The sequence below is a fragment of the Elephas maximus genome, chromosome 22 (assembly GCF_024166365.1).
Source record: "Elephas maximus indicus isolate mEleMax1 chromosome 22, mEleMax1 primary haplotype, whole genome shotgun sequence".
NCBI lineage: Eukaryota > Metazoa > Chordata > Mammalia > Proboscidea > Elephantidae > Elephas > Elephas maximus.
This window is the reverse complement of record NC_064840.1, coordinates 56,008,794-56,030,821: the sequence shown is the minus strand read 5'-3', so window position 1 is coordinate 56,030,821 and position 22,028 is coordinate 56,008,794. Positions and strand designations below refer to the sequence as shown.

General features: G+C 38.7%; 1 protein-coding gene across 14 annotated transcripts in view; it reads left to right on the top strand.

The window, feature by feature from the left end:
• The window catches only part of PSD3 (pleckstrin and Sec7 domain containing 3), a 739,247-nt gene that overhangs the window by 636,635 nt on the left and 80,584 nt on the right, over positions 1–22,028 (top strand). The gene's annotated exons all lie outside the window — the stretch shown is intronic.

Here is a 22,028-nt window from a genome sequence, read left to right as displayed (position 1 = left end):
TGCAGTGAATAATTTCACCTCTTTTTCACCATTTCACAGATGTGGTGAAACCCATGTGAAATTGTTTGCTACAGATTAGTAAGTACACACAGTAAGCCATTCATACCTTGCTTACTGGTTAATCCACCTCTGCCTGTAACTCTGAAGTATAAATCCATGGTGGCACCTGATCTTCCTCAAGTAGGATTACAGAATTTTAGAAAAGGAAGACATCTTTTAGTTACCAGCCTTTTCTTCGTTTATTTATTCATTCAAAAATAATATAGGGCTCCTATTTTTTTGTTATGTGCTAGAGGAGCCCTGCTGGTATAGTGGTTAAGAGCTCCACTGCTAACCAAAAGATCAGCAGTTCAAATCTACCAGCCACTCCTTGGAAACTGTGTGGGGCAGTTTTACTCTGTCAAATGGGGTCTCTATGAGTTGGAACCAACTACACGGCACGTAACAACACTTATATGCTAGAAACAAGAAGTAGAACAGTGAATAAGATGGACAAGCTTCCTGTCTCTGTGCAGTTTACATTGCTAGTAAGTGGTGTACTAAAGAGAATAATAAATAGTGTAATATTCTAGAGTGTTGGGAGTGGGGGGAAACAGATCCAAAGCACATGGGAAAGTATTGGCCTTTTGTAGGAAGATAGAGAGGTGAGATACAGGAGAAGATGGCATAGCTAGTGTTGGAAAACTGAAGGAGTCCCATCTGATAACTTGGAACTTCTCTGAAGTGTGAGACATGATTATCTGTGAGAGACAGTGGTGTTTGACATTTGAAAGGAGTAGAATATATGTAGAATAATCTTTGCAAAGGATTAAATAACAATTTCAATTTCATATAGTGGGACAGGCTAAGAAAAGCTGATATGTGTGCTCAGAATCAGTAGGCTGTATGTCTAGGGTGTCCCCACCCACCTACAGACACACCGTGGTACTGTGGACAATACCGCTGTTTGTGTGGCTGAACATTTTTTTTAATGTGTTAACCTATTTTACTTAGATTATAGTCAAGAGAAGCATTGTAGTGAAGTGGCTTTGGCACTCGTGACTGTGAGCATGTTTCTTAATCTTTCCAAGTTCTTTAGACGTCCTCTCACCATGTTTTCTGTGCAACCTATGCACTAAACGTATAATTTTCTAACAGCATTGTGTCAAGACTTTTGTGGGTGCAAGTGATAGCAAGTCAAACTAGCTTGGGGAAAAAGGGCACACCTGAGAACGGCGGATTAATTACCGCCGGAATACTCTTTGCTTCTGTCTCTATATTATTTTGCAAGTCAGTTTTGTCCTTTCAAACAAGAACCTTTTAAATGACTGAAGGCATGTTTATTAGCACTACAAATCATGTTTTCAATTTTGCTGCCAGAGAGGTTCTCCTTCTTCCCTAACTTCAAGTTTAGTATACCCTAGCGCAGGACTCTCAGTTGTATGACTGGGGGATGGAATACTGTGATTGACAGAACCCACTTGGTTGCAGTAAATTCCCCTAAAAAAGGAATAAGATGCAGTTCTCAGAGTTGTTCTGGACAGACAAACGATAACTATCCGTCTCTCTTGTTGTTACTGCAAACACACACACCCTTTATACATTTCGTTCAAAAAATGCTTTTGCTGAACATAATATGGTTTTACTTCTGCTGCCAAAAATAAACTCATCTCTCTCCAAGATGTCATGTCTAGCTGCTGCTTCCACCTCCAAACTAAGTTACGTTGGTGATGTCAGTTCCCCTAAGTCAGGTGTGAATGTAGCTTCAATGTATAGCTTAAATGAAAAATATAAAAATACTTGGCATACTGCATATAAAGTGCCATAAAAGATCAGCTTAAAAAAAAAAAAAGGAAGCAAAAGTAGCTGCCATTGATTCAAAATATGTTCTACATCCTACTGGACAAGGACGGTAAAGTTAACCCACTTGAGCATCTCTTAATTGATTTCGCTCCTGTAGCATTGGATTGACTTGCTTCGTTCACTTATTTGAGGTCCCGAGGTTCTGCCTACTCATGGGATATTTTTGTCCGTTGTTTTCCTGAGTCACCTCTGAGAATCATTGCAGAGGAGTCCCCTGCTGGAAGCTTCACTTCTTTAGCAGCCCACTGCTATGAGTATAGGTATAAAACCTGAGGATTTCTTAGCAGTTGAGACAGCACAGACCCCTTTTACCAGCCTAGAAGGTTTCCTGCCAGTATAACTCCTTTAAAGTTAACTACTTTGAGAACTTCTGTTTAGCTAGGATTATTTTAAAAATCCTGAGTGTTCTGTCTTTTTAGCAACTTAAGAAGTTCTGCCTGTATTCCAAAGGAACTTGCCTCTGTCTCTGCGACTGCGTCAGAATAGAGGTAAAAAATAGATGAATGGGATAAGGCAGACCAATTTGGCTCCAATCCCCAGGCTTCATTCCTCTCAATTGCTTTATCATTTAGCACATTTTCACCTCTCCTTTAAGGGAGCTTCTTGGGAGCTTTTAGCCTTCTTTAATTCATCAGGCTCTTCCTGAATATCCCACCCCAATTTTCTATGCATTTCAAATTATAGGATTTCTTATGCATTTCATGGTTTTCAGATCACTTTAGTGTGGGTGGAAACCCTGGTGGTATACTGGTTAAGTGCTACAGCTGCTAACCAAAAGGTCAGCAGTTCGAATCCACCAGCTGCTCTTTGGAAACTATGGGGCAGTTCTGCTCTGCACTGTAGGGTCACTATGAGTTGGAATTGATTCGACAGCAATGGGTTGTTGTTTTTTTTTTTATTGGTTTAGTGTGTTTAGATAATTTAACTTTTCCAATACAGAAAGCATATGACTTTCTGATAATATTTACACACACTAAAATTCATCAATTTTAAATTTGGTGGATAAAGGTATACGGTTGTATAACCACTTTCAATCAAGATACATAACATTTCCATTACCTGAAAAAGTTTCATAATATCTTTTGTAATTAATCCCTTTCTTCCAATCCCAGTCCATGGCAACCACTGATCTGTGTTCTGGCACTATGCTTTTTGCCTTTTCTAGAATTTCAATAAATAGAATCATATGTACTGTTTTGTGCCTGGCTTTTTTCACTTAGTATTTTCCTTTGCACATTCATCAGTGTTGCTGTGTGCATTAGCAATTTGGTTGTTTTTATTGCTGGATAGTATTCTTGTTTGGATATTCCATAGTTTATCTGTTCAGCAAGTGGGCGTTTGAGTTGGTTACAATTTTTGGCTATTATACATAAAGCTGCTATAGACGTTCACATATGTTTTGTTTAGGTGTATGTTTTCGTGTCCCTTCAGAAGTCGCCCTAGTAATGAGATTGCTTGGATGTATGCTAATGATATGTTTGACTTTATAGGAAGCTTCCAAATTGTTTTGCAAAGTATCTGTACCATTTTGCGTCCTTGCTAACAATGTATGAGAATGTCGGTTACTCCACGTCCTTACCATCGTTTAGTATTATCAGTCTTTTTTGATATTAGCTGTCTTACCTGGGTATCTCACTGTGGTTTTAATTTGCATTTTCCCTGAACTAATGATGTACAGCTTTCCGTGTGTGCTTTGAATAGACACTTCATCTCTGGTGAAGTGCCTGTTCAAACTGTCGCTCATTTAAAAAAAAAAAAAGCTTTTTGTGATTGAATTGAAAGAATTCTTTGCACATTCTTTTATGTCTTCTATCAGATATACATTTACAAATGTCTCTCCTAATGTGTGACTTGCCTTTGTATTAGTAGTTTGTGTCAAAGGAAAATGTTTTTAGTTATGATATAGGCCAATGTATCAATATTTTTCTTTATGGCCCTTGCTTTTTTTTTTCCCCTTATGTGGGAAATTTTTGCCTAATCTAAGATCAAAAAGGTTTTCTTCTTGAAGCTAGTTTGTTCTGTAAACCTTCATCTGGAGTACAATAATAAAAAAATAAATAAGAGTAGGCTGAGTAAATGTAAAGAAATGAGAGGACTGGAAGAAAACTAGGGTCAGAGAGCGATTATCTAAGATTATTATCTCTCTGGTTTTCATGATAGTGATATGAGTTCACAGGAAAAGTGACGATGCCACAGGACTCTAGTAACTCTCTTCTTTCCATTACAGCATAATCTGAAGATAGCCTAGACCAGAAGCCAGATTTATTTATTTATTTATTTTGTAAGGGGCCAGATAGTACATTATTTTATGCTTTGCAAGCCATATGGTTTGTGCTGCAAAAAAAAAAAAAAAGAAAATCACCTGGGGAGATTTAAAAACCACCAATGCCTGCATCCCATCCTCAGAAATTCTGATTTAGTTGGTATGGGGTGTAGCCTGGGTGTGGGCATTTTTTAAATCTCCGCAGCTGCTTCTAAGATTGGGAACCACAGGTTTAAGCAATGGAGACATTTAACAACAACAAAAAAGCAACTGATCCATCCCGGAGTAAACAGAACCTAACCAAATGCCAGTCAGTGTCTTTTGTTAAGCACATTCTCTCTAATTGCCTCACACCTGAAGACTTACTGAACTATAAACATAATAAGAAACGTTGAACATTTGAGTACAAGCTAACTGTTTAGGTATCCATTTGCAGATCCAGAAAGAGGTTTGTTTTCTTTCCCTCTAATTCTCTTCCCCCCGCCCCCCATTTTTTGGGCATTCAGTCATATCTGAATTTAACTGGTTTGTCTAAGTTTCAGGGTGCTACAGCTTCTCGAAAATGCACTGGAGTCCCTGAACCCTATCTAAATGCTTCCTTCTGCCTTTCTCTTTGGAGAAGTAGCCACTATAACCTAATTTTAAGATGGTTTTATATTCAGTACTCATGTTTAGCATTGTGTATAATATGTTACTTTTCATTTCTGGTACCTTAAAAAGAAATCAAAAGCAGTGGTGCTGTCCTGGAATAGGAACTTTACTTTTTATGTAGTAATTCCAAATAATATTGGAGAAGCACATGTTTCATATTTACCCTGCTAAGTCCGTAGAGATTTATTTGGATTTGTCATATTCACTATAGCTAGAGCTATACTGCATTTGTACATACGTGTAAACAGAGCCAGGTGCTCTGGTGACAGGTATTACTAAAAATTACTAATCATAAATGAAGATTTGGATCACAGCTCTGTGGAGAGATTCTTTTTTCATAAAGCCCTGATTAGCTTATCTAAGGGACCACTCGTCTGACTAAAACTTTGGCATCTTTCATGGTTTTTAATTAACTCCAAGGTTTCAGTTTATCAGATTGCATCCCTAATTGTTCACATAAACGTTTTAGTAGACCTTGGAGGCTTGCTTGCTTGCTTGCTTTGCCTTTTGAAGACATTCCTAGCTCAGAAATTCTACCTCTAAGAGACAAATCATGACTAAAAGCAAAAGCAAATGTTGTATCTCCCATAGAAGTATACATGTTTACCAGACCCATTAAATCTGACATTAAGGAAAACCTTTAAAATGTCAAATATGGAAAACAGAATATATCTTGTTGGATTTTGTCAGGTAGAATGAAAAACAAAATCAATATAGTTTTATCAGGCCTATGTAAAACACTTGTGGAAATCAAGGCAATGACTAGAAATAATCTACTCAGAATATGAATGTTCTAAATGATAGTAATATTGGTGGCCATTAAATGATCTCTGTATATGAAGTTTTCATCTTTAGTGTTTTTGTGCCTTCAGTCATTGAACTTCACCCTGTGAAGTATGTGTGTATGATTATTGTCATCCCCATTTTACAGATGAGGAAACTGATCTTAAGCATTTTAGCCAAGTTGTAGTATAACAGTACATCTGGTGGGATTAAAATCTAATTATAGTGAACTCATTGTAGCCCGTTGTGAAAAGCACTGCCCGCGAGAAAATATGGTTAGGGAACCCTTACGTTCTTTTTTTTTGGTGGCCTTGGGCATTCTACCACTGTGTAACATGTATTTAGATGAGAAGATATCTCAATTTAGGAGCAATGGGATGCTAGCGTTTCTTTTACATAGCCATCACAAGGGTTTTGAAAAACTAAATTTGCATGAATTTGGTTACTCATTTTCTAGTTGACCCTAGTTTCCACCGTTCCCTATCATCTCATGCCAGGCCCCCTCACGCATAATTGTTACTTGTCTGGCCCCAGAGTCATTTGAGATCATGACCTGCCGTTTTGATTGGTATGGTATGCAAGAGGCAGGACATATATACTGCTGTATTTGTATTTGAATGGTAGCAATGTGGCAAGAAATAAAGTGACTGTTTATTTTTTATTACCACAGCCTACATAAGCAGAGGTCCAAGTAATGAATATTTTTTCTACGTGGATTAAGCACTCCTCAAGTACCTAAGACTCCCTGTGTGCAAAGATTTAATTAAACATAACCTCTTTTTCCAAGGAACTTACATGTTAGGTGTAAGTGTTATGTACAGAGTGATTACAATTTAGAATTCACAGTACAGATTTTTAAGTACATATACTATAAGCCAAGGCTTCACATAAAATGAAATGTTCCCTACTGAGCTGAAGAGGTGCAATTAGGGTCATGCTAACATTCTCCCAGATAACAAGACACAAATAGATAGGACAGGAGAATGGAAGAGATGGCACAGAAGCAGCAGTCGCCGGTGTTTATTAAACTTTATAATATGACATAGGAAGTAATGCAAATAATTACAACAAAAATGCTTCAGTAAATGGTGGTGAGGGTTTGTGTGTGTGTGTGTGTGTGTGTGTGTTCTCCACCTGAGTCCTAACACAAAAATCAGTTTCAGGTATATCAAAGGTAAACATTTGAGAAGCAAAACTCAAATGTTTGGGGACTTCTGGCCAACATGGCGCCACAGACAGAAGCACCACGCCGTCCCTCCACAGCAAAGACCCAAAAAACTAAGTAAGACAAACATCATTCCTGGAACCTGAAGTGTCAAATGAAGAGATAAAGAACTCAGCCAAGCACCAAATGGAATAAGAAACTGACAGAGGACAGAGAGCAAAGAGAGATACGTGCCGGAGGCCCCATCAGCTAACGCAGATTAGAAGACAGGGAGCACAGGAAAGCAGCTTCGCAGAATTCCCAACAGGAGACAGAGCACCCAGTAACCAGCGATACACGCTTTCCCACCCCCCATTCTCTCCCTGCTGCCCTATCTCAGAGCTTCCTGGCTGCAGTGGCTCTGCCAGCTGGGAAGTGTGGTATCTGTGCCATTTGGATTTGTCCCACCCACGTCGGAGATCACCAGACAGGGAGTATGAGAAAGCAGCTTCCCAAAGTTCCTAGCAGGAGACAGACCACCTGGTAATGAGCGATATACGCTTTCCTAACCCGCCCTTACTACCCCGCTTCCCCCACCCCCGCCCACCTCCTCTGCTTCCCACCAACTACAGTCTCTTGGCAACTGCTTTGGCCTCAGGCTGCTTGGATTCGCCCTGCCCACACTGGCTGGGCCCCTAAGCTGGTATTGGTTTTTTCCGTCTCTTTTGGTTTCTTCTGTGCCTCCTACCACCTACCCCTCCTTTCTCTGGAACACCTGACTCTGTGTGCCATCTTTGCTTCTTCTTGAAGGGCTGTGAAGTCACGCTCAACTGCGGAACCACTCCGCTGGCCAAGGAGACCATGCCAGTGGGAGCCCTGGGGCTTTTTTCCCCCCTTGTTTTGCTTTGTTCTGTTTTGTTTTGCTTTGTTTTTCTTTTTGCCTCTTGGGAGCCCCTTCTAGCCGGGATGTGCTACACGGCTTAGGAGACACTCCCTCAATCTGCGCAGCCGTGTAGGTAGGATCCCTGGGGGCGTTTATTTTTTTTCTCTTTCTTTTTTCTCTCTCTTTCCCCTTCTGTCTTTCTCCATTTCTCAGTTCTTGTCTCTCTACATTTCTTTTCCTGTCTCCTGAAATACCTGGTGCTGTGTGACATACAGCCAGGGTGTACTGCACAGCCTGAGAGCAATGTCCCCAGTCTTAACAGCCCCCACGCCCGGTGGGACTCTGGGACTACTGGGGGTTTGTCTTTTCTCTTTTTTTAAATTTTTATCTAGTTATTTTTTCTTTCTTTTTCCCTTTTTCTTTTTTTACTTTTCTCCATTTTTTGGTTTCTCATTTATTCACTCTGACAGCAAGGTCCCTTAGTATTTTTTTTTTTCCTTTACTTTTTTCCTTCTTTGTTTTTGGCTCCTGTTTCTCCTGTTCTCTTTCCCATATCGCCATTAGCTCCACACATCGCAACATCCCCCCTCTTTCTTGCCTACCTGCACCATGCACTGAGCATCACACCCCCAAGAAGCACAGGCACAGCCTACTGGAACCTGCCCAGCACTGATTCCTGGCCCTCCCTGTTGGCCCCAGTATGTACCACAAATAACCCATCCAGCTCCTCCCTTTCAGCAGGATCTGCCCTGCTGCACCATAGGTGAATGACTGGCCATGCCCACTGGACAAGCAGGTGCAAAGTACTGTGACTACAATTGAGCTAACAACAAAGAACGCACAGCCTGCCTGCTCAGACATAACGAAATGAAACAAGCAGGATGAAACAAACAAGTCTACAATCAAGAAATGAGGAAAATAACTACTGAATGTCCCAAAGACAGCAGACAATATTAAAACATATTAAAAAACAGGAAGTATGGCTCCAGTAGGCATCTAAAAAAAAAAATAGCAGATGACTTTCTGGTAGAAGAAAAAGCACTAGAACTACCTGACAGGGAATTCAAATCTCTAATATTCAGAGCAATCCAAGAATTGAAGCAAAAAGACAAAAATGAGGGAAAAATAGACAAATTTATGGAAAAGGCAGACAAATTCATGGAAAATATTGACAAAAAACTGAAACAATTCAGGAAAATAATACAGGAACAAAGTGCCAAAATAAACTCACAACTAGAAATCATTCAAAAACAACAATTAGCAATCCAAAAGATAAACAACAAGATTTCGGAAATGTCATAGAAGGGCTGAGGAGCAAGTTTGAAATGATGGAAGACAGAATCAGTGAAATTGAAGACAAACACTTGGATACAACTCTGAGGAAAAATCAGAAAAAAAGAACAAAGAAAAATTAAGAAACCCTGAGAATTATGTGTGGATACGATCAAAAGCAAAAATTTGTGAGTGATCAAAGTTCCAGAACAGGGAGAGAAAACGAAAAACACAGAGAAGATCATTGAAGAATTGCTGACAGAAACTTCCCTAGTATCATGAATGATGAAAAGCTGACCATCCAAGAAGCTCCATGTAGGATAGACCCCAAAAGAAAAGCACCAAGGCATAGCATAACCACACTTGCTAAAACCAACGACAAAGAAAAAATCCTGCAAGCAGCTCAAGAAAAACAAAAAGTCACATACAGAGGAGAAACAATGAGACTAAGCTCTGATTATTCGGCAGAAACCATGCAGTAGGATGGCATATGTAAAACCTTGAAAGAAAAAAATTGCCAACCAAGAATAATATACCCCGCAAAACTTTTGTTCAAATATGATGGTGAAATGAGGACATTTCCAGATAAACAGAAATTAAGGGAATATGTAAAAACCAAACCAAACTTATAAAAATTATGAAAGGGAGGGAGACCTTTGGTCTGAGAACAAACAACATCAGACCACAGCCTGAATCTAGGACATAAGATTGTACTAGCCAGATACCAACCTACGAAATGAACTCCCAAGGATTGTTCAAAACCAAAACAATTGCACAGGGAACCAGAGAGATTAATCTGTAAGTGACAGCAACATCAGAACAATAAAAGAGGGAATAAATGGTGCAGGTATAGAACTTTCTAATGGAGAGGAAGGCAAGGCGATACCAAGTAATAATAGACTGGTTCAAATGTAGGAAGATAAGGGTAAATTTTAAGGTGACCACAAAGAAAGTTAACAAATGTACTCATCAAAATATACAAGAAAAACATAAAGTCCCAATAAAAACAAAATCTACAAAAACAAAAGAAATCCACAAACAAAAGAAACTCAGAACAGGAAAGTAAGAGGAACACAGAGAATGCTAGCAGCACACACACAAAAAAACTTACAAAATGACAGCAGTAAACTCACACCTATCAATAATTAAGCTGAATGTAAATGGCCTAAATGCACCCATAAAGAGACACAGAGAGACAGAATGGATTTAAAAAAACAGGATCCATCAATATGCTGTCTACAAGAGATATATTTTAGAAACAAAGATGTAAATTTATTAAAAATCAAAAGGATGGGAAAAAAATAAGCAAATAACTACTGGATAAGAGCAGGAGTGGCAATACTAATCTCAGATAAAATAGACTTTAAAACAAAATCCACCATAAAAGACAAAGAAGGGACTATATAATGATTAAAGGGATGATCCATCATGAAGACTTAACCATAATAAACATCTACACACCCAGTGAAAGGGCTCCAAAATACAGAAAACAAACTCTAACAGCACTGAAAACAGAAATTGACAGTTCCACAGTAATAGTAGGAGACTTCTTTTTTTTTTTTCAACACACCACTCTCAGTAAAGGACAGAACATCTAGAAAGAAACTGAACAAAGATACAGAAGAGCTAAAGAGTACAGTCAGCCAACTTGATCTCATAGACGTATACAGAACACTCCACCCAACAGCTGCAAAGTACACAGTCTTTTCCAACACACATGGAAAATTCTCCAGAATAGACCACATCTTAGGCCACAGAGCAACCCTCAACAAAATCCAAAACATTGAGATAATACAGAGTATCTTCTCTGACCACAGTGCCATCAAAGTAGAAATTAACAACAGGAAGAGTAAGGAAAAATACCAGTTACATGGAAACTGAATAACACCCTGCTTAAAAACCACTTTTTTTAAAAAACCACTGGGTAATAGAAGAAATCAAAGATGGAATCAAAAAGCTCCTAGAATCAAATGAGAATGAAAACACATCATACCAAAATCTTTGGGACACAGCAAAGGCAGTGCTGAGAGGTCAAATTACAGCACTAGATGCACACATAAAAAAAGAAGAAAGGGACAGAATCAAAACTTTAGTTATACAACTTGAACAAAGAGAACAGCAAAAGAAGCCCACAGCCACCAGAAGAAAGGAAATAAAAGATCAGAGGAGAAATAAATGAAATAGAGAATAGAAAAACAATACAAAGAATCAACAAAACCAAAAGTTGGTTCTTTGAAAGGATCAACAAATTCGACAAACCACTGGCCAAAATGACAACAGAAAAACAGGAGAGAACACAAATAACCCAAATAAGAAATGAAATGGGAGACATTACAACAGACCCAACTGAAATATAAAGGATCATAACAATATTATGAAAAACTATACTCCAACAAATTTGAAAACACAGAGGAAATGGACAAATTTTCAGAGACACATGACCTACCCAAACTAACATAAAATGATGCAGAAAATCTGAACAGACCCATAACGAGAGAAGAGATTGACAAGGTAAAAAAAAAAAAAAAAAACCAACAAAAAATAGCCCTGACCCAGATGGCTTCACTGGAGAATTCTACCAAACATTCAGAGAACAGCTTACACCAGTACTGCTTAAACTATTTTAGAACATAGAAAAGGAGACGATACTTCCAAATTCATTCTGTAAAGTCAGTATAACACTGATACCAAAACCAGGCAAAGACAGCACAGAAAAAGGAAATTACAGAACAATATCTCTCATGAGTATAGATGCAAAAATTCTAGCCGATAGAATTCAGCATCATATCAAAAAAATAATACACCACGACCAAGTAGGATTCATACCAGGTACGCAAGGATGGTTCAACATGAGAAAATCAATGAATGTCATCCACCACATAAATAAAAGAATCACATGATCATCTTAAACGATGCAGAAAAAGGCATTCAACAAAGCCCAACACCCATTCCTGATAAAAACTCTCAATAACATAGATATAGAAGGGAAATTTCTCAACATAATAAGGGGCATCTATGCAAAACCAACAGCCAACATCATTCTCAATGGAGAGGTGCTGAAAACATTCCCCTTGAGAACAGAAACAAGGCAAGGATGCCCTTTATCACCACTCCTATTTAACATTGTGTTGGAAGTCTTGGCTAGAGCAGTAAGGCAAGAAACGGAAATAAAAGGCATGCAAATCAGTAATGAAGAAGTTAAACTGTTCCTATTTGCAAATGATGTGATACTAAGAAAATCCAAAAGACTTCATAAGAAAGCTACTGGAACTAATAGAAACATTCAGCAGAGTTGCAGGATACAAGATAAACATACAAAAATCAGTAGGATTCATATATACCAATAAAGAGAATAATTAAAAGGAAATCAGGAAAACAATACCATTTATAATACCCCCTAAAAAAATAAAATAAATACTTGGGAATAAATCTAACTAGGGATGTAAAAGACCTATACAAAGAAAACTGCAAAACACTACTGCAAGAAACCAAAAGAGATCTATGTTAATGGAAAAACATACCATATTCATGGATAGGTAGACTCAACATTGTGAAAATGACAATTCTACCCAAAGCAATTTACAAATACAGTGCAATCCCAATCCAAATACCAACAACATTCTTTAAAGAGATGGAAAAACTTATCATTAACTTTATATGGAAAGGGAAGAAGTCCCAGGTAAGTAAAGCACTATACTGAAGAAGAATAAAGTATGAGGACTCACACTACCTGACCTCAGAACCTACTATACATCTATGGTAGTTAGAACAGCCTGGTACTGGTACAACAACAGATACATTGACCAGCGAAACAGAATTGAAAACCCAGATGTAAATCCTTCCACCAATGGTCAGCTGATATTTGACAAGGGCCCAAAGTCCATCAAATGGGGAAAAGACAGTCTTTTTAGCAAACGGTGCTGCCAAAACTCGATTTCCATCTGCAAATAAAAGAAACAGGACCCATACCTCACACCATATACAAAAACTAACTCGAAGTGGATCAAAGACCTAAATATAAAACCAAAAACCACGAAGTTCCTAGAAGAAAAAATAGGATCAACACTAGAGGCCCTAATACACAGCGTTAGGATATGAATCACAACCGACAACACACAAGCTCCAGAGGATAAGCTAGATAACTGGGGTCTTCTAAAAATTAAACACCTATGCTCGTGAAAAGACTTCACCAAAAGAGTAAAAGGAGAACCTACAGACTGGGGAAAAAAAAATTGGCTATTACAAATCAGACAAAGGTCTAATCTCTAAAATCTACAAGAAAGTCCACCACCTCCACAACAAAAATACAAATAATCCAATTAAAAAATGGGTAAAGGAAATGAACAGACACTTCACCAAAGAAGACATTCAAGCAGCTAAGAGACACAGGAGGAGGATGCTCACAATCTCTAGCCGTCAGAGAAATACAAATCAAAACCACAATGATATACCATCTCACCTCAGCATTACTGGCACAAATCAGTAAAACAGAAAAAAACGTTGGAGAGGCTGCAGGGAGATCGGAACTCTTATGCACTGCTGGTGGGAATGCAAAATGATACAACCTTTTTGGAAAATGATGTGACGCTTCCTTAGAAAGCTAGAAATAGAAAAACCATTTGATCCAGCAATCCCATTCCTAGAAATATATCCTAGAGAAGAGTCATCACACGAATAGATATATGTATACCCATGTTCATTGCAACATTATTCACAATAGCAAAAAGATGGAAACAACCTAGATGCCCATCAACAGAGGAGTGGATAAACTGTGGTGCGTGCACACAGTGGAGTATTACGCATCGCTAAAGAACCACAATGAATCTGTGAAGCATCTCATAACATGGATGCATCTGGAGGACGTTATGCTGAGCGAAATTAGTGAAATAAGTCAATCACAAAAGGACAAATATTGTACGAGACCACTACTGTAAAAACTTATGAAAATGTTTACATACAAAAAGAAACTATTTGATGACTACGAAGGAGGAGAGGGGTGGGGATGGAAAAACAATAGGCAATAGATAAGTGGTAACTTTGGTGAAGGGTAAGACAGTACACAATACTGGGGAAGCCAGCACAACCTGTACAAAGCAAGTCCATGGTAGCTGAGGGACAGAATTGCTGGGCTGAGAGCTGTGGGGAACATAGTCTCAGGCAACCTCTAGCTGTTGGCATACAGAGTTTATAAAGATTATGTTCTACATTCTACTTTGGTGAGTAGCGTCTGGGGTCTTAAAAGCCTGTGAGCAGCCATCTAGGATACTCCTCTGGTTTCACCCCTTCGGGAGCAAGGAAGGATGAAGAAAACTAAAGACACAAGGGAGAGATTAGCCCAAAGGACTAGTGGACTACATCTACCACGGCCTCCAGACTGAGTCCAGTAAAACCAGATGGTGCCTGGCTACTACCACGGACTGCTCTGACTGGGATCACAATAGAGGGTCCCAGACAGAGCTGGAGAAAAATATAGAACAAAATTGTAACTCAAAAAGAAAGACCAGACTTGCTGGCCTGTCAGAGACTGGAAAAACCCTGAGAGAATGGACGCCAGACACCCTTTCAGCTCAGTAATGAGGCCCCTCCTGAGGTTCACCCTTCAGCCAGAGATTGAACAGTCCCATGGAACAAAACAAGACTAAAGGGGCACACCAGCCCTGGGGCAGGGACTGGAAGGTAGGAGGGAACAAGACAGCCGGTAATAGGGAACCCAGGGTTGAGAAGGGAGAGTGTTGACATGTCGTGGGGTTGTTAACCAATGTCATACAACAATGTGTGTACTGTTGGATGAGAATCTAGTTTGTTCTGTAAACCTTCATCTAAAATTCAATTTAAAAAACTCTAAAATGTTTGGAAGAAAACATGGAACAGTATCTTTGTGACCTTTGGTTAGGGATTGATTTCTTGAGATTTGTAAAAACATAAACAGTAAAATATTGATGCATATGATTACATTAAAAGTAAAGACTTCTGGCATCAGAAGGCTCTTTAAAAAAAAAAATCATTCTACAGATTGGGAGAAGATACTTGTAGCATATTACTAATAAAAGATTTTTGTTATTGTTGTGTGCCATCAAGTCAATTTTGACTCATAGTGACCCTGTAGGAAACAGTAGAACTGCCCCATAGATTTTCATAGGCGGCAGTCTTTACAGGAGCTGAATGCCAGGTCTTTTCTCCCAAGGAGTTGGCTGCTGGATTCGAACCGCTGACCTTTCGGTTATAAACCAAGCACTTACTATTGTGCCACCAGGGCCCCTTAGCCTGTTGCAATGGAGTTGGTTTCAACTCACAGTGACCCTGTAGTACAGAGTAAAACTGCCCCATGGGGTTTCCAAGGCTGTAATTTTTATGGAAGCATACTGCCACATCTTTCTCCCGTGGAGTGGCTGTGGGTTCAAACTGCCCACCTTTTGGTTAGCAGCCAAGTGCCTAACCTCTGTGCCACCAAGGCTCCTCCAGAGCTTCTTAATATCTATAATTTATAAGTAAATCTTAAATTAAATGAAGACAGCCCAATAGAAAGACAGAAAATATGAACAGGCCATTCACAGGAAAGGAAAATCAGATGATGAAAAAATGAAGATTCTCAACCTCACCAGTAATCAAGGATGTTTAAGTAAACTGTACCATGAAATATTTCACGTAAGTCACATTGGCCAAAATTTGAAAGAATGATAATATCAAATGTTGACAAGGATGTAGAACAAGGAGCACTCTTATACTCTGTGTATTTGGGTATCAGTGGAAACGACCACTTTGGAAAATAGTCTGCAACACTTAGTGAAGTTGAAGGTGGTTACACCCATGTCTCCGTATATCCAGTCATGGACGTACACCTGGAGAAACTCCTGCAGGTTTTTAAGAGGCATGTCCATAGTAACATTGTAATAGCTCAGAATAAAATTTGGATGGGTTTTGTATATTCTTATAAAATAGCGAAAAGCAAGGAACTGGAGGTTCATGTATCAACATGGATGAATTTCACAAAAGTAATGTTGAATGAAAAAAAAAACAACTTATAGAAGGACATGTAGTATAATGGCATGTGTGTGTGTGTGTGTGTTTCTAAATGCGAAACTGTGGTTTTTAGTACGGATACGTTTATATGTAGAAATCATAACTATGGGATGGTGGCTATTTCTGGCAGGCAGAAGAACATGTAATCAGTGAAGAATTACTGGGTTCAACCATGTTAGTAACTTATTTTAAGCTAGGTGGTGGTAAGTGTATGCTAGCTGTATTACTCTTTATAACCTTTTAGTATCTTAGTGTTTCATAATAAAAAATTTTAAACTCGATAGAATTCCTGATGGGAAAATTTAGAAACATTTGGGGATTTTTTTTTTTTTAATTGTGCAAGAAAAAAATAACAATTAGAAAACCTGAAAAAGAAAAATTAGTACCAGGAACAAAAATGTCTTTGTGCTCACCATCACTACAATGTAATATTTAAAAACCTTACCGCAATAAATAGGATTGTGGTTTATTGTTTTTCACATTGTTGTTGTCCAGGTGCTTGAGTCAGTTCCTACTCATAGCAGCCTTCGGTATAACAGGATGAAACACTGCCCAGTCCTACACCATTCTCACAATCCTTGTTATGCTTGATCCTATTGTTGCGGCCACTTGTCAGTCCATCTCATTGAGGGTCTTCTTTTTTCTCGCTGACCCTCTACTTTACCAAGCATAATGTTCTTCTCCAGGGACTGGTCCCGCCTGATAACTAGTCCAAAGTATGTGAGACAAAGTCTTGCCAACCTTGCTTCTAAGGAGTATTTTGGCTGTACTTCTTCTAAGACAGATTTGTTCGTTCTTTTGCCAGTTCATGGTATATTCAATATTTTTCGCCAACACTGTAATTCAAAGGCATCAGTTCTTCTTTGGTCTTCCTTATTCACTTAAGTATGGTTGCACAGAACGATGTAAATATTGTCTAACTTGACTCTGACAGAGTTCAGATCACAGAAGTTGGGAGGTAAAAGTGGAGAGCTCAAGGGAAGCAGGGGGAGGCACTGTGCTCCTCTTACAAAGAGAAAGTCAAAAGATACTGCTGTACTGAAGGGACAAAAAACAATGCTGTCAGCTTGCTTTTTAAAATTACAGAGGCGGCCAATAGAGATACAAGTAAAAAGCCAAATGAATATACTGAGAAGATGGAATGGGGTAGTTAAGTTTGCCAAAACCTCACCTATTGCAGCAAAAATGAGTAGATAATACTTACAATCCGCTGTGCCAGCAGAGCTCCTATTAAGACATACGAAACCAGAAAAACAAACCCATTGCCATCAAGTTGATTCCAACTCATAGGGACCCTATAGGACAGAGTAGAACTGGCCCATAGGGCTTCTAAGGAGCGGCTGGTAGATTCAAACTGCCATCCTTTTGGTTAGCAGCCAAGCTATTAACCACTTCACCACCAGGGTTCCTATTAAAACATTAAAAAAAAAAAAAAAAAAACCTCTTGCCATCAAGTCGATTGTGACTCGTAGCAACCCTATAGGATGGAGTAGAACTGCCCCGTAGGGTTTCCAAGGAGCAGCCAGTGGATTCAAACTGCCGGCCTTTTAGTTAGCAGCCAAGCTCTTAACCAGTATGCCACAAGGGCTCCTATTAAGACAGTGGTCGAAAAAAGGAAACCCATGGGCATCAACTGAATTCCGACTCATGGCGACTCCATGTGTTACAGAGTAGAACTGCTTCATAGGGTTTTCTTGGCTATAATCTTTACAGAAGCATATTGCCAAGTCTTTTTTTTTTTTTTTTTGCTGTTGGGTGGGTTCGAACTGCCAGCCTTTCAGTTAGTAGCCAAAAGCAAACCATTTGCACCACCAGGGACCTTAGATGTAGTGGTTAGAAGCTCATGATTTAGGCATATGATGGTAATTAACTACCAGAAAGAACAACTCAAACAGTAAAAAGTGGTTTCTTTGGAGAATGGGCCTGGAGGAGTTGGAGAGGGGTGAGTCTAAGAGGTTAATGGTATGGACATGTCACTTCAGGAATTTTTTTATTTTTTAATCACATTATTGAATTTCCAGTATAGGTTCAGCAGTCATTTTACCCACCTGAGGTTCATTTCCAGTTTGAAATATTGAAGTAGTCATTGCTTTTTAGGGATGTAAAAATCTTACTTAGTTTGTATTTTCAATTTCCTTTTAAATACACTTGAGTTTGAATAGGAAGACTTGGTGGCATCTTAAGCTGATTATGAAGGTTCACTCACCTTAGAAGGTTTTACACACTTGTCTGCCATAGAAAGTTTTGAAAATTTAGCCCCACTTGTCAAATTTGAGAGAGTAGATGTTATTCTGAGTCACACATACTGAAAATAGAGTTTATAATGGCAGTGCAGGCAGAATTCTTTGCTATTGTGTGACATTGGGAACTGCGACACTATAATTAAGAGATAATAAAGCAGAACTTTTTTTCCCCACAAGACAGTTGTCTCCTTCTGTTACAGAAAGACTCTTTAAGTGGAGGCAAAGCAATTATTTTAAAACTAGGCTGAGGCCCTCCCCGCTTCCACCTTGCAGTTCTGTGGCAGTGATGTATATAGTGAAGCAGTTTGAGCTGTTAATGCAAGGTCAAAGAGCCATTGGAGTCCTCAAGTAGTAGTTTGTGACATGATAGTCTAGTTTGGTGTCACTTTATCTGTTTTAGGTAAAGAATGCACCTTCATAATTTGACATTTAGACTAAAGGAATAAGTTTTAGATTTTAAATTCTACTTAAGTTGGTTCATGTGACTTTAAAATCTAACCATTCCCACAGTGGAATAAAGTTGGTTAAAAGAGGCCGCCCACCATTCTCCTCAGAAGCAGTAGTTTTGACAAGGAACCATAGAATATAAACTCTCAATCTTTTAACATCTAAAAAAATCTGTGCTCAGGATCTCTGACTGACTTCTTTGTGAGATAAAAATGCACATTTTCACTGTAACTGATTTTTAAAAGGAAACCCTGGTGGTGTAATGGTTAAGAGCTCGGCTGCTAACCAAAAGATCGGCAGTTCGAATCCACCAGGTGCTCCTTGGAAGCCCTGTGGGGCAGTTCTACTCCATCCTATAGGGTTGCTAAAACTCAGAATTGACTCCACGGCAATGGGTTTGGTTTGTTTTTTTTTTTTTTTAGAAAGTATTCCTTTTGTGCTGTTGATCCAGTCAGTTTACATTTTAGATTTAGTTAACATTTAGGAGAAAGAATAAAATAATTTTGGTACCTCTTTTATGGTAATTTGATACAGTGTATTCAATTCTTCTCTAGTAATCTGATGAAAATTTAAAATACAGTACTGATTCTAGGAAGTTACCTAAAGGAAACAATCAGGATTATGGCAATGTATCTATAAAAATTTTATCACTGAATTGTTGCCAGGTGCTGTCAAGTCAATTCCAACTCATGGCAACCCCATGTGACAGAGTAGAACTGCCCCATAGGGTTTTCTTGGCTGTCATCTGCATGGAAGCAGATGGCCAGGTCTTTCTCCAGTGGAACCCCTTGGTGGGTTCTAACTGCCAACCTTTAGGTTAGCAGCCAAGTAGTTAGCAGGTACAGCACCAGGGCTCCTTTATCACTGGATAGTTCAGGCTTAAGAATTTGGGCTTTGAAATTAAATAGGTGGTTGATTCATTTTTAAAAGTATTTTCAAACAACGACATTGTGGCAGTGCTCTCACTCCTGGTTGTGGGGGAGTGGAAGGGAGTAGATAGGCCTGAGTTGGTGTCATTTAAGCTGAGAGCTGAATTGCAAAAGGAAGTTCACCAAACCTTTAGACACAAAGACCATGGATAAACAGTATCTCAGCATAGCGAGCAGCTCATGTAGAAGAGTCTTAGCATGAGAATAAATAATCAAATGAGGCTACTGCCCGTGAGGTGCCTGGCACAGAGAAGAAATCCAAGTGTTACTGTATCTTCTGCATGTCATCATCATCATCTGCGAAACAGGTTAAAGGCCACTAAAAGATTCCTTAAATGAAATAGGAGTAGAGCAATACAGTGTCATTCTTTACAGTCATTTTTTAAAACTGCGAAATATCTATTTATACCCTTGATACAATAAGTAGGAAAGTTTTAAAGCAACAAATACAATATCCAGATTTGTATGGATACATAGTAAAACGATTAGAAAAAGTGTTGATCGCGATTGTCTCTGGTGGTTAGATTGATGGGTTTCCATTTTTGTTTGTGTTTTCTTTCGGGTTTTATTATTATTATTATATATTTTTACCATTGTCATTGGACACACATGCAAGTTATATTATCGGGAAAAGTCAATATTTTATGTCATTTAAAATATGGTACTAACATTGATACAGTGGAATATTTTAAGGCATTCATGAAATAGAATTAAGTCTAGAAATACAGAAATTATATTTACAAATTAACAAGTGTAAGCATTTATCATAGCATGATTACCGATACAAAAACAATCATAACATACAGTAAGATTGTGGGTATTTTTTCTTTCTGTAAAAAATTCCATTAATGGTAGTTGTAATACTATTCTTACAATAAATTAGGGAGGGGGTAGCTGGGTTAGTTGACAAACACGGTTTTATGTTGTTTTAGCAGCACTTAGTCATTTGTGGAAAGGAATGCTGTTGGAAGGTGCACTTTTGGCTGCCTTTTGTGAAAAGGTGGAAAGCACTGGACAGCTAATAAATGGAGCGTGTTTGACCTGAGGTGGAAAAAGCTAGGGGTTAAACAAGCGTTACCACTTATGATGCAGTCCAGGGCAGCACAGCTGTTTTCTAGGGCGTAGGTGTGATCAGCAGGGCAGAACCCTGGCTGTATAGGGAGGGTCAGTGACCCTGTTTCAGGAAATAACCACCTTCCAGGAGATGCTAGAAGTCTCTGCTGGAGCTCCTGAATTCCAGAAAGGTCGGGTGCAGTCAGGCTGTCTGCCGTATTCGCTGGAGGACAGAGTCTGTCCGGGGCTGCTCATCCTTGCTGCTCTGAATTATTTTTATTGACTGTAGCAGCTTTTGCTCAGGGGCATTTTATAGGTGCCAGTGGGCCTCGGGCTGTTTTACAATTACAATAGCTTATTTGAATTGCTATTTGTAGAAATGTGTGCTCAGCAGGGTCTTTGACTCTGATGTGGCCTCAGTCATATGGTGCTCATAAAGTTCAAGAAACCTGATTCGGTCTCACTTGATTAGCCAGTTTGTCTGATTCAGCAGTTACTTGCACTTCTCAGATAGACTGAAATTACTTAACCTTAGTATTTATTTTTTTAGCACATTGTTCTTTATAAGTTTAATAAAGAGCTCTTTATAAATTGCTCAAGAAATTATGAAAACATCGTCAGAATTCATTGCATGTTTTAAATAGAGATTTCTCCTTAACTTGAGCTACTATGCTTGATTTTCTTGGAGTTCAGCATTCATACCTTTTACGTACGATGAAGTTACTGAACTTTAGCAACCTTTGCTATGGCCAGCTTTTTAAGTTGGTTGTTAAAAAACAGCAACTTCTCCAGCATCTTCCTTCAGTTAGATCTTAGAATTTTGAAGCCACTTAACACCGGTTATTCATTGTTTCATTAACCCCTGGAAGCCCATAGTAATTTGTCAAGTTATATTTTTTCCTTGTAAGCCTGGGTGTTTACTAATATATTATTTTCCTATCCAACATCTTAATGCAATGATTTCTACCAAAATTGTATCCTGCTTTTCCGCTTTTCTCTTCAAACAACCCACTTTTTAAGAATTCTCTTTAATGTTTTTTATGTCACTTCATCTATACATCTTTTTTTTTTTAATTGTGCTTTAGGTGAAAGTTTGCAGCTCAAGTTAATCTGTCATACAAAAATTTGTACACACATTGTTATGTGACCCTAGTTGCCCTCTCTGTATATGACAGCACACTCCTCCTTTCCACCTCAGGTTTCCCATGTCCGTTCAACCAGCTCCTGTCCCATTCTGCCTTCTCATCCTACCTCTGGTTAGGAGCTGCCCATTTAGACTCATGTATCTACCTGAACTAAGAAGCATACTCTTCATGAGTATTATTTTATATTTTATAGTGTAGTCTAATCTTTGTCTGAAAAGCTGGCTTGGGGAATGGTTTAAATTCTGGGTTATCAGAGAGTCCAGGGGCCATGTCTTCTGGGGTTCCTCTAGTCTCAACCAGACCATTAAGTCTGGTCTTTTTACTTGAATTTGAGTTCTGCACCCCACTTTTTG